At 40.5% G+C, this 18,630-nt stretch overlaps 1 long non-coding RNA gene across 1 annotated transcript in view; it reads right to left on the bottom strand.

The window, feature by feature from the left end:
- Positions 1-2,680: 2,680 nt before the first annotated feature.
- Positions 2,681-18,630, bottom strand: part of LOC117515974 — a 57,433-nt gene continuing 41,483 nt past the window's right edge. Inside the window, exons 3-4 of the long non-coding RNA XR_004562271.1 lie at positions 7,973-7,983; positions 2,681-2,779 (exon numbers count right to left, since the gene is read on the bottom strand). This is a non-coding gene — a long non-coding RNA (uncharacterized LOC117515974). The remainder of the gene's footprint in view (positions 2,780-7,972; positions 7,984-18,630) is intronic.

The following is an 18,630-nucleotide window of genomic DNA, read 5'->3' as shown; positions in this document are numbered from 1 at the left end:
CGGCACTCAGAGTTTACTGGCTGCACACCTCATGTGACTGAGATTTGCCAGACTAAGGTTAATGTCCTTCCTCCTCTAATGTCCTGCCTGCTTTCTACCCTCCTCATTTAATCTGGGCTTGGGACAGACACTAGAGTGTACTGGCTCCACACCCCATGTGACTGAGTATATATATATATATATGTGTATATATATATATATATATATATATATATATATATATATATATATGCCCATGTTTTTTGTGAGGTGTGAGTGACATTTTTAGTTATGGACTGGATACATTAGTTCATTAGTGGCAGATTTTGTTACAGCTGCCTCAGGTTGCATTTTTTGAGGCATTCAACATCAACATGGGCTTCCTGATCAAGGACCCCTCAGAGTGGAGGATGACCCATCATTCCAGTCGTCACAGCAGGTCCTGGATAACATTGCTGCTGTCAGTGATTTTACTGAGTGAGGAGTTGCACTTTTCCAGGATTACGATCAGATCCTAATGGAAAATGAACAAGAGCACCAATCCCTGCTGCAAGATGTTGAGTGGCATTGACGTCAGTTCACGGAGGTGAAGGAAATCGGAACTAAACGCCACTCCCCGTGACAGTTTGTTTTCACCAAATAGAGAGTGATGTAATACTTTTTTTAATCTCTCTCTGTATGATCAGTTAAAGGAGAAAGGATTGTTGTTTCAATTTGTATTTCATTTATGAACAGGTATATTACTATTGCTGGTTTGCGCTCATATGCTCAACCATTGCGATTTCCACCCCGCGTGCGACAGTGGCTAGAATAGAATTTTGCACAAAATATTTTCTCATCAAGATTAACAATTTTTTCAGGAAGCACCTTAAGAAAGTCACTTTTGTTTTTTTGTTTTTTTTTTTGGGGCAGGCTGTAGAGGACCACCATAATGTAACTGGTTGACCTGTTGAAAATCTGAGTGAGGAGTGAAGAGAATTCAAATCCAGTTCTATCTAATTAAGGTTATATTGATCGGTGCAGCATCTGCAGTGATGCCGTCGCTGTATCGGACCATCGTGGTGTTGAGAGAGCTGAGTAGGGGGGCAAAGCTCTCGATTTACCGATCGATCTATGTTCTGATCCTCACCTATGGTCATGAGATTTGGCTCATGACCGAAAGAACGAGATCGCGAGTACAAGCAGCCGAGATGAGTTTCCTCCGCAGGGTGGCTGGGCGCTCCCTTAGAGATAGGGTGAGGAGCTCGGTCACTCGGGAGGAGCTCGGAGTTGAGCCGCTGCTCCGCCACGTCGAAAGGAGCCAGTTGAGGTGGCTCGGGCATCTTTTCCAGATGCCCCTGCACGCCTCACTGGAGTGGTGTTCCGGGCACGTCCCATTGGGAGGAGGCCCCGGCGAAGACCCAGGACACGCTGCAGGGACTACGTCTCTCGGCTGGCTTGGGAACGCCTTGGGGTTCCCCTGGAGGACCTGGGGGAGGTGTGTGTTGATCAGGAGGTCTGGGTGGCTTTGCTTGAGCTGCTGCCCCCGTGACCCGACTCCGGATAAAGCGGAAGAAAATGGATGGATGGATGAAATAAAATAGTCATTCTAATTAACACACATTGTTTGACGAGATGGAGCATGTATAGTAAGAGAAAATTGACTTTGGAGGGTTTTGGTCAAGGTGTACATAAACTGATGTCTGCAACTCAATCTGTAGACCTTAGTATAAAATAATGATTGTTACAAATATATACAAAACATCTCATTACAGATTTTTACACTCTTTTAAAAATGACATCTGTTATTTTAGGTTGTAGTGGGGTGACCGGTAAATTAAGCAGGGTGGTTACGGCCCCCTGGCCACCCCTTGGGGCCATCCTTGCACGTGGGTGATTCTTTAACTACGGGCACTATTGGCCTTGTAAATGTAATTTCCACCACACCATTGCCTTACAATATAAAGCACCTTGGGGCAACTGTTTGTTGTGATTTGGCGCTATATACATGTGCTCTGATGTCACTGTTTATCTCCATAGAAACTACCCAAACAATCTTTCATACAAACTGTTTAAAGGGACATTACAGTGTTGTGGTGGAAATTACGGCCATAGTGTGGGACAACTACATTTTGCTTAAAAAAAAAATCACAACAGTTGTATGACATTGAATACCCCAATTATGTTTTGAGTATTTTACTGATATTTTATTCAGAGATATTTTAAAACATTAGAAAAAACGTTTTTTTACCATTCATTTTTATCACTGAAGATCAAAAGTCTGGGTGTGGGACAAGCACAAAATGGCAATATTTGCATATAATGATGCTGAAAAAAGGTGAAAAAGTCATCATAGACTACTAGAACAAATTTCTTAACACACTTTCATTGTAAAGATAACTATAAAAGTGTGAAATTTCCCCTTTTTTTCTGTTTTTCATACAATATGATCAAAGGACATAAGTGCCCATAGTCTAAGAATCACCCGCATATGACAGATTGGCAAAGGTGAGCAAAAGTACTTTAAACCTTAATTGTTAACAGTGTTTTATAATAACAAATGTTGGAAACAGGAAAAAAGTGAACTTGTCCTTTAAGACTCTTCTCGACATTAAAATTAGAAAATTAGCAGCTCCAGCTAATGCTGCAGGGACGGAGGGGAGGTTCTGTTATTAAAGGACCAGATGTGAGAGAGGAGGAGGACCGAGAAGGTTCCAGCTCCGCCACACATCTACAAACTCCTGTTCACTGAGTTTGTACAAAACTCATTCTATATGAGTTGACAGCCGGGACCTCCGCTTGGCTGCTTCAAATGTTTACTCTGAAGGTAAGTTTAAGATTTATCGTGTGTCGGTGTTAAATGAAAGTCACGCCCACGTCCTGCGGTATTTAGACGACGTGATGACGTGAAACTTTTTTTTGTTTTGTTTTTTTACAGGCTCGGATTTCACTCGTGCTCTCCAGCTGCGCGAAGGTCGTAAATTCGAAGCGTTTGTTTCCGTTTCACTCCAAATTCAATCCGACACAATCCACGTATTAAAATACACTACACGTATTTATTGTGGCTCACAGACAGTCTCGGCAGAAGTGCCAACTCCGTAAGGTGCAATTTGAAGCAGGTGCATCCAAATAAAATAATTAAATTCACCTGTGTGTATCAAATTATATCTGAAATGCTCGGAACTTTAGAAATACATACTGTCCACATTTGAATTCACTTGTTTGTTTTTTACCCTTGCGTTTTATTAGCTGTTAAACATGGAATAAGCATTAAACTGAATTTGTCATTGTTTATAGAAACTACAGAGAATTACAGTGTTCTTTGCATTAGCCACCTAACTTTATTTTGCATAGTGATGAGTGAAAACGTGCGGTATGCTACCTTAACACACACACAGGACTACTTGATTTTTTTGAATGTCAAAATCTACCCCTCGTCTGCATCATAACACCTGGGCAACGGATCAAGCAGGGGATTCCCTGTTGGGGTGAGATACGATGGGCACCTTGCGTGCCCCCTGGCCAGTACGGTAACCATGAAGACCCAACGGAACTCTGAATTGAAATAAGTTGGGTGTGAATCCATTTGGGGCTAGCCCTGCTTGGTTAAGGTGACCATATTTTGATTACAGAAAACCAGGACACTCCGTCCGGCAACGAGGTACTTATACAATTTCAATACATTCAAAGTATGATTCCCCTGCATGGATAAAAAATTGTTATATTACAAAACACATAAATTCAGATAGGCTTCTCAGAGGTTACTCAACATGTTTTATTATGCTTAAAATAATACCTCTTTGATAAGTCAAATATTTGGTTTTTGAGTGTATAGTAGTTGTGCTGTTTCACAGTGTGAAATGCGACTGCACCCTCTGTTGCATTCTCAGCATCCTGTTTTTCCTGGTCTAACAAAGAACTCCATCAACTTTGCTAATGGCCCCTTCACACATAGCGCGAAGTGTGGACAAAAACGGCGAAACAGTTCGAAATTAGTGCACCACGAAACATCGCACCGACGAGCAAGCATGCGCAACACCAGTACGATGGTTCGTGCACGCGGCGGTGTCTGTGGAGCAGGAACAGCAACCTGTGCCAAATTTGCACCAACACTAATTTTCAATTCCACAAAATTTTAACTTGGAAAAAATTTCAAGGTCAAAGTCCACTTAGAAGTGGCAACTCTACTGCGCCACAATCACTGTCTTGTAAAAGGAGCATGAAATAATTCTAATCAACAAGCAGATGAACATATTTTTTCAAAAAAAGAGAAAAAAAGTGCTGCGATAACTGACCAAACAGCGTTTGCTGCACGTGGCATATTTGTCGTACTGTTGGCCTGTCATATGGTCCTGCGGTGTCCCGCTCACAGTCCTGTCAGACAGACGTGACGTTCAGTGCACTTCGTCCAACCTGCGCACGATGTGTGAAGGGGCCCTAAGGTACTTATGTTTTTCAGTATCCGTGTGAGCTTTAAGATCCTTGGCACCCCGGCTGGAAACCGAAACATATGTGCCAGGTTTGCACACGGTGCACTCAGCCTCCGGTCAGTTTAATAGCCCAATGAAAAACAATGAAAACCAGGACATTTTCAACACTTTCTTAAAACAACAACAACAACAAAAAAAAACAGGATTGCTAGGACAGGACATGAAAACAGGACATTTGGTCACCCTATGCTTGGCATCAGTTGCTTCCACTTGCTTTTATCAATGGCATGCTTTAACCTGTAGTTTTTCTTATAGACGTATTTTAATTCAGCAAACTCAGTTTTCTGCATGTGTGTGTGCCTGGAGCTTCACTAAAAACACATAAAAACTTCCGTTTACGTTGTCGCTGCTTTGCATTGTCGTGTGTCTGTTGAGTTCAACAAAAAAACGTTTACGTCTGAAGCGATTGGACTACAAACTAAGGGCCACTCTTGTACTGACCTGTCATGCTCGCCATCAAATTAACACACATAATGTAACTTCGACAATAACCAGCACACATGCATGTGTTAACTTCTTGGCACTCGTGCAGATCAGCACAAGAAGAACGCTTAGTTTAATAGCTTCATACATGTTCAGACATAAAGCTGTCTTTTGTCTAAATGCAACAGAAACATGTCAGAAGCAGTGACAAAGTAAATGGAAGTTTTACGTGGATGTTCATTGACGTTACGGACACATATGCAGAGGGTTGAGCGTGCTGAATTAAGATAAACATCTATAGGACCAACTGCAGGTTAAAGCATGGTGTTATTAGAAGAAAGTGGTAGCCACTTTGATGCCAAACAGGGCTAATCTGGGCCATTCCGAGAGCACATTGCTATTTAAACTCAGTGGGAAATACATTCTCAAAGCCATATGCTGGGTGTAAAGGAGGTGCAGTTATTGTCTGCCATAGACTTGGGTATGTTGTAGTCCAAATACCACTTGTCCATTCCATATGCACAGCACTGATATCGAGAAAGCGGATGCAAGTGAAAGGACTTGTGTCAAGTTAACAGATTGGCACCAACCTGTCAGAATGGACAGTGGCCACCAAAGGTCCCTGAGGTGAAGCAGTGCTGCAGTGTGAGGTTTTGTATTTTCTATGAGCATTTACTGTCATTTCATTTAATGGTTGCTTTCAAGTCACTTGTGTCTTGTACAACCCCTGGCAAAAATTATGGAATCACCGGCCTCGGAGGATGTTCATTCAGTTGTTTAATTTTGTAGAAAAAAAGCAGATCACAGACATGACACAAAACTAAAGTCATTTCAAATGGCAACTTTCTGGCTTTAAGAAACACTATAAGAAATCAAGAAAAAAAATTGTGGCAGTCAGTAACGGTTACTTTTTTAGACCAAGCAGAGGGAAAAAATATGGACTCACTCTGTTCTGAGGAATAAATTATGGACTCACCCTGTAAATTTTCATCCCCAAAACTAACACCTGCATCAAATCAGATCTGCTCGTTAGTCTGCATCTAAAAAGGAGTGATCACACCTTGGAGAGCTGTTGCACCAAGTGGACTGACATGAATCATGGCTCCAACGCGAGAGATGTCAATTGAAACAAAGGATTATCAAATTCTTAAAAGAGGGTAAATCATCACGCAATGTTGCAAAAGATGTTGGTTGTTCACAGTCAGTTGTGTCTAAACTCTGGACCAGATACAAACAACATGGGAAGGTTGTTAAAGGCAAACATACTGGTAGACCAAGGAAGACATCAAAGCGTCAAGACAGAAAACTTAAAGCAATATGTCTCAAAAATCGAAAATGCACAACAAAACAAATGAGAAACGAATGGGAGGAAACTGGAGTCAACGTCTGTGACCAAACTGTAAGAAACTGCCTAAAGGAAATGGGATTTACATACAGAAAAGCTAAACAAAAGCCATCATTAACACCTAAACAGAAAAAAACAAGGTTACAATGGGCCAAGGAAAAGCAATCTTGGACTGTGGATGACTGGATGAAAGTCATATTCAGTGATGAATCTCGAATCTGCATTGGGCAAGGTGATGATGCTGGAACTTTTGTTTGGTGCCGTTCCAATGAGATTCATAAAGATGACTGCCTGAAGAGAATGTAAATTTCCACAGTCATTGATGATATGGGGCTGCATGTCAGGTAAAGGCACTCGGGAGATAGCTGTCATTACATCATCATTAAATGCACAAGTTTACATTGATATTTTGGACACTTTTCTTATCCCATCAATTGAAAGGATGTTTGGGAATGATGAAATCATTTTTCAAGATGATAATGCATCTTGCCATAGAGCAAAAACTGTGAAAACATTCCTTGCAAAAAGACACATAGGGTCAGTGTCATGGCCTGCAAATAGTCCGGATCTTAATCCAATTGAAAATCTTTGGAAGTTGAAGAAAATGGTCCATGACAAGGCTCCAATCTGCAAAGCTGATCTGGCAACAGCAATCAGAGAAAGTTGGAGCCAGATTGATGAAGAGTACTGTTTGTCACTCATTAAGTCCATGCCTCAGAGACTGCAAGCTGTTATAAAAGCCAGAGGTGGTGCAACGAAATACTAGTGATGGAGCGTTCTTTTGTTTTTCATGATTCCATAATTTTTTCCTCAGAATTGAATGATTCCATATTTTTTCCCTCTGCTTGGTCTAAAAAAGTAGCCGTTACTGACTGCCACAATTTTTTTTTCCTGATTTCTTATAGTGTTTCTTAAAGCCAGAAAGTTGCCATTTGAGATGACTTTAGTTTTGTGTCATGTCTGTGATCTGCTTTTTTTCTACAAAATTAAACAACTGAATGAACATCCTCCGAGGCCGGTGATTCCATAATTTTGCCAATGGTTGTATTTCACTGCATATAATGATAGCCTCCTGTGTCTGAATGCATTCTTTTATTGAAGCAGGTTTAAAATCACATTGTGATTCAAAAACTCCTTTGCAAATGAGACCAGGCCAAGATGGCAACACCACAGACACAGTTATTACATAAACTCAATAAACTCACAATAAACAATTAAACTATAAAAAAAAAAAGAAAAACATGAAGGAATTAAAAAAAGAGCTGGAAATGCTCATTAAAACATTCACAGAAGAATACTAGATTTGGGCTTGTGAGACTTGTTCTGTTCTGTCACAGACATCTCTTCACTTTGCAGCTGATGCTGATTCCAAATGTGGCAGATGTAGCTGCACATAAATATTGTATTAATGTGTATGCATGTGACAAATAATGTTGTAGTATTGTTTGTTATATGTGTTAACTGAATCAGTATATTTGTGTGCAGTACCAGACAGCCCTGGGCTTTTTTGACTTGGTTTTTGCTGGTCTCTGGTGCAAATGCTTTCTGGTGATGGATGATACTGACCTGACTCACACCTGACCACACCTCATTTTTAGACCAACACATGCATATGAGAGCAAGTGGTATAGTGATTTAGAAAACACAGCAGGTGGATGTAAAAATAACACCTCTATCAGATGGCAACTAGCCACTGAGACTTGCATCATGTTGTGGGCAACTTGACTTGAGTCGATGTCAGGAGCCCATATTGGACTTGAAAGACAACTGTTCATGGATTCACATAATGCAGACTTGCTGCTTTAGTATCACCAATTACATCCAAATTGGGTAAATGCTGTAGGAATTACAGCATTATTTTTTTAGGTGGTCCAGATTTGTAAAGGAATCAAAAGTAATTGTGCACTTACAGAGCTGCTTTGCAGCAAGAGGTATATGTTATTCCATAAATTAGTTTCTATTGGCAAGTCAGCAGATACAAGGTCTAGACTCTGGAGTTAATTTCTAGTGTCAAATATCACATTGGGATCAGTTAAACTGATTAACATGCAGAAAGTAATTGTACATATTTTTAATGGTATGAGGTTTTTAAATCTGCCTTTGTGTGGTCATCGTCATAAACAGGGCATTTAGTCCAGAACTTGGGTAGATGCCGCTCTGAACATATTTGTTCAAGTAATCTACATTAGTATCACTTATTCACTATGAAATTTATGTTTTTGTTCTATTTTCTCCAAAACAGCTGGCATACAAATACATTTTGTTTGAGACACACTGACATTACCTTTAATTGTTAATGTACAGGTGGGTCCCCGTCCATTCTGACCCCAGAGTGGTAACAGTTTGCAAAATCATTGCTCAAAGTTAATGCTGTGTATGATATTCTCAGCAATCATTTAATTACTCTGGCATACAGGTTTCAGTGATGCAGTTCAAAGTTCTCAGTTAAGGCAACACTAGCACCTGCAATGCCAGTTGCTAAGCAGATGGAGATGGATGGTATGATCCAGACCTAGCTCCTGTTGATGTGGGTCAGGCCTGGCATCTTTTAACAAACGAGATGTCGTTCATTTGAAGGCTACCACGTGCTGGGTAATCGGGAGAGTCGGGAGTTTTCCCGGTGGGCTGGTCCAACCTGGGGCCGTTGTGAGGGGGTGTTAATATATATGCATACATATATGACCACCACTGTTAGGCTACACAGCAAGACACTTGGGCTGCTGTATCTTAAAGAGAAGACATTAAGTGTTATAAATGTTTTACAATCACGAAAATTCACAAGAAAATAACTTAAGACTGCTTCTTTTGCAACGCTGTTATCTTTTCCAAAGCCTAAGGCAGGGACATACCATTACCGGTAAGTGCACAATCAGGTGTTACCATTTTAATAATGCAATGTTACCAACCTATATCTCATAAAATAATGCCATTAGGGACATTAGAAGCTATTGCTAAGGACCCTTGGGCATACCTTTATCTGTGCCCTGCTTTTTACAGTTTGGAAATGCATAAAAAAAACCCTCAAAAATGGTGAATATATGGTGAAAAAATGGAATTTTTTGCATGTTACCTCGTTTCATGTGAAATTTGCTCATTATATAATAAAGCTGATATTTATCCTCTCGAACCTTTCAAAGAACTACACCAATCAGTGAACATTCCCAGTATTTCTCTGGTCATGACACAAGTTACGGAATCAAAATATCTTCACTTGGAGCCAAGCAGCAGTCATTTGAGTAAAATAATAGGTTTGTAACCAGAATCCAAATATGTCAATTCATTTGAGAAAACACTATGTTCTAAACATAAATCCTTTGATTTCATAATTCCTGTTTATTAGATTTGACACCTAAATGGATCCCTTACAAAACAGTGCTAGTAATTTTTTTTTCAGTTTTATTGCTGGAACTTCTGGGAAATTCACATAATCAGGGTTGTGGATGTCCCCCAAAATATTGTAGTCTCCGTAGTAGCATACTCACAGAGAGGCAACACTAGTTGCAGGAATGATACCAGTATATTTCACTAGAGTGTCTTTGTCTCAACCATGATCTAGAAATTGGAAGTGATATATTTATTTTTAGTACCTCAAGAATGACAATTTGTGCCAAATGTAGTCTCCGTAGAGCCTTGTAGTCTCCGTAGTAGTAGCTCTATACTGGAATCACTTGTAAAACTATGATGGAGGTTTTACAGCAGAAATTTTGGTCCAGTCTTTTGACTCACATTATAGGACACAGAAATAACACCATTTCCAATGCTTTGGTGTGTAACTTTTTGGAATAAGAGTTCTTCACAAACTTAATGTAGTCTCCGTAGTACCTGTTTTTCTTCACAAGGATCAAGCACTCAGTCTGTCACCGAAAAAAATCTAAATGGTATTTGCTCATGAAATTCTGCATGAAGATCCCTTGGGATGTTGTTATTATTGTGAAACAAACTATTAAGCATTATACTGAATTTCATTTTTCACCAAAAGTGAAACACTAGTGCAGGGGTGGCCAAGTTCGGTCCTCGAGAGCCACATTCCTGACACTCTTAGTTGTCTCCCTGCTCCAACACACCTGAATCCAATGAAAGGCTCATTAAAAGTCTGCTAACAAGCCTTTCATTGGATTCAGGTGTGTTGGAGCAGGGAGACAACTAAGAGTGTCAGGAATGTGGCTCTCGAGGACCGAACTTGGCCACCCCTGCACTAGTGGTACACCTGATTGTGCAATTACCGTTACACATTTAACACCCCTATGCATTCATTACAGTTAGTTCAGTCCAATCAAGCCCTGTGCGCCCAGATGGGACTTGTGCTACTAGCAAGTATAGGAGGAGTGGCCCGTGAGTGAAAAGATGGACAGAAAAAAGCCAGGTGGAGCTGAAAAACCTAGATTAAGAAAAAGAAAAGCTTTGGAGGAAGATGCTGGCAAGTGTGCAAAGCTCACAGATATTTTTTCAAGAAGACAGAGTGAAGAGGGAAATGGTAAATAGGGCCGGGAATAACAGGCTACGTGCCTGTTGATGCCAGGATGTCAGCCGTATCAACATTTGTAGTACAGTACCACCTGTTCCAGCTACTTACAGACTTCACTGACTTAAGCTGGGCATACACTGTACGATATTTTCAATCGTTGTACTTGGCTCCAGCTCAAACTGTGCAACAAAACTGCAGGGTTTAAAAGTTCAGAGCGCACAATTCATGTTCTCACACTGTACGGCCCGATGCTCTGATGCGATCTGACTGCTCACATTGAACGTTCAAAAACCACGGACTGGTGTTTCCAAAAGCAAAATGTAACAGAAGCTTTTTCTTTTCTTCTTTTTTTTTTAAATTTATTTCATGCCTATCAGCGCGCACAGTGAGTGAAATCAGGTTGGGGGAGACTGAACATATATGCGCGCTGTGCGCGCTGATAGGCATGAACTTTTAATATGATATTAGGTTATTGCGAGGGAACTCAATAAAAAAAACAAAACACAAGACTTTACATGAGATCACTGTTTGCTCTCTCCGGTGTTTGCACATGGACAGTGCGCGAGGTAATCAGCACGTAGACGCTTGTAGCACTGCTTCAACAGCGCGGAACCCTCACGAGTCACGACGGCTGACCAAAATATCAAACAGGTTTGATTTTTATCCGACCATATGATTTGCCATCGGGAGGTGGTCATGAGATGTTAAACGCAGCTCGTTACTCCATGTAGACTGCACGACGCAGGATGCACGATTAAGCTGAAACTCGGCGCGATCCAAAAAATTCTCGCACGAGTGAAAAATCAGATGAAAAAGGGCCAAAAATCGCACAGTGTAAAGCCCAGCCGGTGCACTGGTGAGTTAACAATACCGTTCTTGTTTTAACTAACTAACTTTTACTTTCTATTATAAGCCACCCAGTTTTCACAGTCAGTCATAAATGCTCAATGCTTACATAAATGCTGAATTTAAATGCCACAGCAGAACTCTTATTATCCCTGTGCGCTGGCGGTTTGTGGGCTGGTTGGATATGAAACTCCCGGGCTGAAAAATGTTCCCAGCACGCCCCTGTTTGAAGGTGACATTATTAGAGTTTGCTCTGTGTAGGTGGATAGAGATAATGTTCAAGAAGCAATGCCTGTTTTAGGAACCCTTACGAGCAGTAACATCAACATCTTATTACTCAGATTTTAAGCGATTGAACCGTTTATTTAATGAACTTTGTGAGCTGATCAAGTAACTATAAAACACTATTCAATCATGAACAAATTTAATGACTAATTTTTTTTGAGACCCTGCAGTTTACTGCGCACTGCATGAAAAACTTTAAACGTTGCTGTAAAGTTTTCTTCTTCATATTTAGTTACCTCATACCAGTTTTGCTTGTTGATAATGAATAACATGCTCTATTAGGGAGTATGGCAACTGCATTTTAAAGTCTTTGCTCAAAGTACATTACAGTGTGCATCTTTTGCCTGGAATGCTTCTTGGCAGCTGGCACATAGGAACACACTGAAGGATGCAGATTGATAATGCCAGCATAAATATGCATCAGGTTAATCTATGCCTCAGTTTGAAATGTTCCTGCAGAGAATAGACCAGAGATAGAATGATTTCATCTCGCTGTGGACTTTTGTTCACACTCTTGAGTTTTTATCATTCCAGAATGGTCTTTTGTTTTTAGAGACTTTAGTGACTCACAGAGTTCATCCAGTTTAGAACAAGGCTGGATCTGATTCTATGGGAGAATGGCTGGTTGTTTGTTAAGCCCAGAAAGCTCTTGTGTGATGAAAGGAAATTAATTTGCTTTTCACTAAAAAAGTCTACGTAAGTGCTGTGAGATGGGCTGTGCCTGATTTACATCTGCTTATCTTTGTTATGGTTAAAAATATGATTATGCTAGATGTGGCATGCCATTTGTCTGGAGCCATAAATGGTTGATATCTCTGTGAATGTTTCCTCCATTCCAAGCAGGAGGTCTGCCTGCAAAACAGTGGCTGAGAGATTTTTGGAGGTGTAAAACACTAGCATCCGACAGTGTATCTCACCACCTCTAGTTATGTCCAGTCAACCTGCTAAGATCGATTCACGCATTTGTTGCACAGTAATGTTTTTGGACTCCCCTATGGAGCTTAAAGTGAGCAACTTTCATCTTCTTGCTTTCTTCTTGCTACTTAGAAGATTGTCTTCAGGCTCATTTACAGTATGCTCAATGCTACATGGGGGGTACTTCCTACTATATAGTCCTAGGGTCCACTAGTCCTAGCCCTAGTATTAAGGAGAGCATGTTTAAGTTGTTTTTACATTTATGGTAGGTTTCCAAAAGTGTGGCAATTAAAAAAAACCCCAAAACATTTAATCATGGTGAATTGCCATTATTTGTTGATTTTCATTTCAACAGATTTATAAACAACAGTTCAATTAAAGGTGATTAATGGTGTATGTCGAAAGAATACTGTTTATTTCAGTAAAGTGAACAAAACTGGATCTGGTTTTTAGCTATTTTAAAGTATTACATTTATTTGTGAACTTTAAAATTAGTTTGGGGTTGTAATATACATCATCATATAAAATAAAGAGTTTAGGACTAGTGGACCCTACCCGTGCAACATACTGAGACGTTTAGATCCATCTGTCTACACTCTGTATTCATTTATTCTGTAATATGAAAGCTTATGGATGCAAAATGAAGCAATACTACCAGAAATCATGGAGGCAATGTAGAAATAGTTCAAGCAGGACATGACCCTAGGCAAAAATGACACAGGGAAGGCATTTAACAATTTTGGAAAACTTTGCTAAGTGTTTATATAGCACCCAAAACAATACAGATCTAGATACATGGGCTATAATACAATTCAAGAATGACATGTTTTATTACGGAACAGTTCAAGTCGATATGATGCAGTGAAATCTGAAATAATTTGTCACTTAATGTAACCATTCATTTTACATTATAAATTACAATAAGCGAAAGGTGGCATTGCTTAAATTAAAATGCATTTTTCATGAAAAGCCATACCGGAAGTATGTGAGCAATGATGTTTACATCATTTGATAGATTTATGTATGTAAGTCAAGCATTAATGAGCCTTTAGTCTGATTCTTGTGTGGTATCATTTGCTATAAGCACAAACTCTCAGGCAAGTATCAGCAAAGCAATTTGCTGACTTAACTAATCCTCATATGCATGAATCAGAACCAGTGACCTGAGGTCAAGATATGGCAAAGGCTCAAAGCAGTAAAGTCTCTGACTACACAGTCTGGATATATATCAGCCACATAAACAAAAAAGATTTTGTCATTCAGACAAAATACAACATAAGGAGAGATTAAAGGGCTTAGAATGACTCGGTACACACAGTTTGACTCAAGTAAAGTATTTCCAGAAGTTTTAAACACTTTTGTCTGACACTGAAGTATAGAGCAGTGTAGTGAGTGAACAAGAGCAACTTTCATTGGAAAATGAAAAACAGAATGAAATGTTTTAACTGAGTGGTTGCAATGACAGGGAGAGGCGGACAGGTACAGTAAAGCAGTATTTTCAGTTTCACCTTGGCTAAACAGTAATGTGTGTGTGTGTGTGTGTATATATATATGTATATATATGTATATATCTATATATCTATATATATGTGTATATATATATCTATATATATATAGATATATATATACGAGGTCTATTAGAAAAGTATCCGACCTTATTATTTTTTTCAAAAACCATATGGATTTGAATCACGTGTGATTATATCAGACATGCTTGAACCCTCGTGGGCATGCGAGAGTTTTTTCACGCCTGTCGGTTACATCATTCGCCTGTGGGCAGTCTTTGAGTGAGGCGTGGCCCACCCTCTCGTAGTTTTTTCATTGTTTAGGAATGGCTCAGAGACTGCTGCTTTGTTTGATCAAAAATTTTTTCAAAACTGTAAGGCACAACTGAGCGGACACCATTCGATAAATTCAGCTGGTTTTCAGTAAAAATTTTAACGGCTGATGAAAGATTTTGGTCTGGTAGTGTCGCCGTAAGGACGGCCCACGGCGCCTGACGGCGATCTGCGCTTCGAGGCGGCAGCGTCTCGCCGTTTCAAGTTGAAAACTTCCACATTTCAGGCTCTGTTGACCCAGTAAGTCGTCAGAGAACAGAACTTTCAGAAGAAGTCGGCATGAGGAGTTTATTTGGACATTCCATTGTTAACGGACATTTTGTAATGAAAGAACGTGCGGGCAGAGTCGCATGTCGGGCCGGACCCGACCGCGGGGGGTCGCGACAGGAAAAACACCTCCGTTGGAAACCTTAACGGGCAAGTTGGAACATGCCCAAGCTGTTAAACAATTTCTCAGTTACTCACTTGTTGAAAGCCATTAAAAGCCGCCTGAATTCTACAAATGGTTTTCAACACGGAGGTGTTTTTCCTGTCGTCACGGAAACGACTCGGCGAATTTGCGCGCACGTCTTTCATTAAAAAATGTCCTTAAACAGTGGAATGTCCGCATAAGGTCCTCATGCCGGCCTCTTCTGAATCTTCTCTGTTCTCTCACGACGTCCTGGGTGAATTAAGCCTTAAATTAGGATGTTTTCAGGTCGAAACAGGCCGACGACGGCGCCTGGAAGCGCTGCGCGACGTCCCGCTCCATGGGAAGTCCTTACAGCGACAGAAACACCCCATAATCTCTCATCGGCCGTTAAACTTTTCACCGAAAACCAGCTTAATTTCTCGAATAGTGTCCACTCGGATATTCCTCACAGGTCCAGAAAAAATTTTGATAAAGCAACGCGCGCCATCTCGAGCAGCGTGTGAAACAAAGGAATTCAGCCGAGAGGGCGGGACCACATCTCACTCAAGGCCTGCCCACAGGGAAATGACGTCACCGACGCGTGAAAAAACTCACGCATGCGCACGAGGGTTCAAGCATGATTGGTGTAATCGCACGTCATTCAAATCCATATAGTTTTTTTTTAAAAAAGGTAGGATAGTTTTCTAATAGACCTTGTATATATATATTTTTTTCTCATTTTATATATATATATATATATATATATATATATATATATATATATATACTCAACAAAAATATAAACGCAACACTTTTGGTTTTGCTCCCATTTTGTATGAGATGAACTCAAAGATCTAAAACTTTTTCCACATACACAATATCACCATTTCCCTCAAATATTGTTCACAAACCAGTCGAAATCTGTGATAGTGAGCACTTCTCCTTTGCTGAGATAATCCATCCCACCTCACAGGTGTGCCATACCAAGATGCTGATTAGACACCATGATTAGTGCACAGGTGTGCCTTAGACTGTCCACAATAAAAGCCCACTCTGAAAGGTGCAGTTTTGTTTTATTGGGGGGGGGATACCAGTCAGTATCTGGTGTGACCACCATTTGCCTCATGCAGTGCAACACATCTCCTTCGCATCATCCGTGAAGAGAACACCTCTCCAACGTGCCAAACACCAGCGAATGTGAGCATTTGCCGACTCAAGTCGGTTATGACGACGAACTGGAGTCAGGTCGAGACACCGATGAGGACGCCGAGCATGCAGATGAGCTTCCCTGAGACGGTTTCTGACAGTTTGTGCAGAAATTCTTTGGTTATGCAAACCGATTGTTTCAGCAGCTGTCCGAGTGGCTGGTCTCAGACGATCTTCGAGGTGAACATGCTGGATGTGGAGGTCCTGGGCTGGTGTGGTTACACATGGTCTGCGGTTGTGAGGCTAGTTGGATGTACTGCCAAATTCTCTGAAACGACTTTGGAGACGGCTTATGGTAGAGACATGAACATTCAATACACGAGCAACAGCTCTGGTTGACATTCCTGCTGTCACCATGCCAACTGCACGCTCCCTCAAATCTTGCGACATCTGTGGCATTGTGCTGTGTGATAAAACTGCACCTTTTAGAGTGGCCTTTTATTGTGGGCAGTCTAAGGCACACCTCTGCGCTAATCATGGTGTCTAATCAGCATCTTGGTATGGCACACCTGTGAGGTGGGATGGATTATCTCAGCAAAGGAGAAGTGCTCACTATCACAGATTCAGACTGGTTTGTGAACAATATTTGAGGGAAATGGTGATATTGTGTATGTGGAAAAAGTTTTAGATCTTTGAGTTCATCTCATACAAAATGGGAGCAAAACCAAAAGTGTTGCGTTTATATTTTTGTTGAGTGTATATATAAAATGAGAAAACTAAGTACCAAACTGAATATTTCACAGTGGCAGTGGATATTGCACATTAACAGATATTGCACTTATTTCAGTGTGGCTTATGACATGGCTATTTTATTTCAGTGGCATTCATAGCTCTAACAGCGGTTGGGTAGAAACTGTTTTTCGGTCTATTTGTTCCTGCTTTAATAGCCCTGTATTGTCTGCCTGATGGCAGTGGTTCAAACAGATAGTGGCCAGGGTGGGATGAGTCCTTTAGGATGGTTAGGGTTAGGGTGATGCTGGAAAAAGTGTGGGGATTTACATGGAGATTATGTTGAAAAATAAAGCATTACATTAATTCAGTTGTGGTTTCTTCTTGGTTGGGCTCAAAACTTTTCAGTCACCCCTTGTAAATGGATGAGGTGCTTTTAAGAATGTGTTTATTTGATAATTCACATGAAAGATTGACACCAAGAATGAATCAGATTGTCCAGAACTAGAAAATAATTCAGATCTGACAAGTACAGCTATTCATTAGATTTTTATGTCCTATTGTAGATGTGACGGTTGTCTCCTACAGACAAGGTTAGAATAACATGCCTCACAAATGGACAATGGGCTGCCCGCATCACGCAACATGTCTAAAACTAGCCTAATTTAAGTGATATGGTGATGAAGTTTAGACTCCCAGCCAATTATTTCAACAAAAGCTTCATGATTTTAAGCTTCATTTAGTAGGTCATACTACTGACTTGTACTGGTCAATATATATGTTGAGCAGGTAGATCAGTGGGATAAGCTGGGCTACCAATATGTAGACCTGGATTTAATTCCCGGTCATGTAACCTGTCTGTGTCCTTGGGCAAGACACTTAAACACTGTCCCTGTACACCCAGCTGTAAATACATATTGGCTTTGGCAAAGGAAGTAACCTGCGCCAGACTGATATCCTGTCCAGTGGGAAATTCTGACTCTCATACGGCTCACACTACAGAATCTGAGGATAAGCACCTGCACTACTGGACATCAGTGCCTATATTGTCTTTCTGAAAAACTACAGGGACTAGGTATACAAATAGCCACAATTCCTAAATAATTAATGTGATCATTTTGTTAAACCCCTTGAATTAAAGATAAAAGTCTTCACTTACAAACATCTTAATTGTTTCAACTCAATCGTGGTGACATGTAGAGGCATAATTACACAACTTGTGACTGCCCAGTTAGTTATGGACCTGACTGTACATGGATAATGAAAACATTTTAAATTCTCTTAGCCCTCTTGTAGGAATAAATCACAAGCTATCAAGACAGTTTCTTGATGTTGCAGATTTAGTCCAGTTAAGGTTAAAATATTTCAGTTGAGTTACAGTACAGTCAATAGAGTGCTTTGTGGATGGGATGGGATGGGATCGTGACCTTTTCCTGTGTCAATAAGGTATGATGATGGGTCAAAGTTCTCTCCTGCCTTGGGTCCTGGGTGGCCATCACCCAAGCAGACCACCAGTCCATCCTCACCTCTCAAAAGTAACTCCATATGCTGCAGCCAGGTGAAATGTTGTCCCCTTGTCCAGAGAAATGCACCATGTGGTCAAAATGTCATAGCTGATGCACCCTCACCAAACAACCAATACTCTTCATCTAAGCCTCCCCGAGTAACTGTTTGTTTGACATAAAGTCATTCCAGCAGTACCTATCCTCTGAAGATACCTAGTACCAAAGACATCGAGTCGTTACCTTTGGCCTCAGGCAAGCATCCAACTCTAACAACCACACAGGAAGCACCAGGAC

Source organism: Thalassophryne amazonica, chromosome 8, assembly GCF_902500255.1.
Source record: "Thalassophryne amazonica chromosome 8, fThaAma1.1, whole genome shotgun sequence".
In the NCBI taxonomy this organism is placed as follows: Eukaryota; Metazoa; Chordata; class Actinopteri; order Batrachoidiformes; family Batrachoididae; genus Thalassophryne; species Thalassophryne amazonica.
This window is presented reverse-complemented; position numbering and strand designations above follow the sequence as displayed.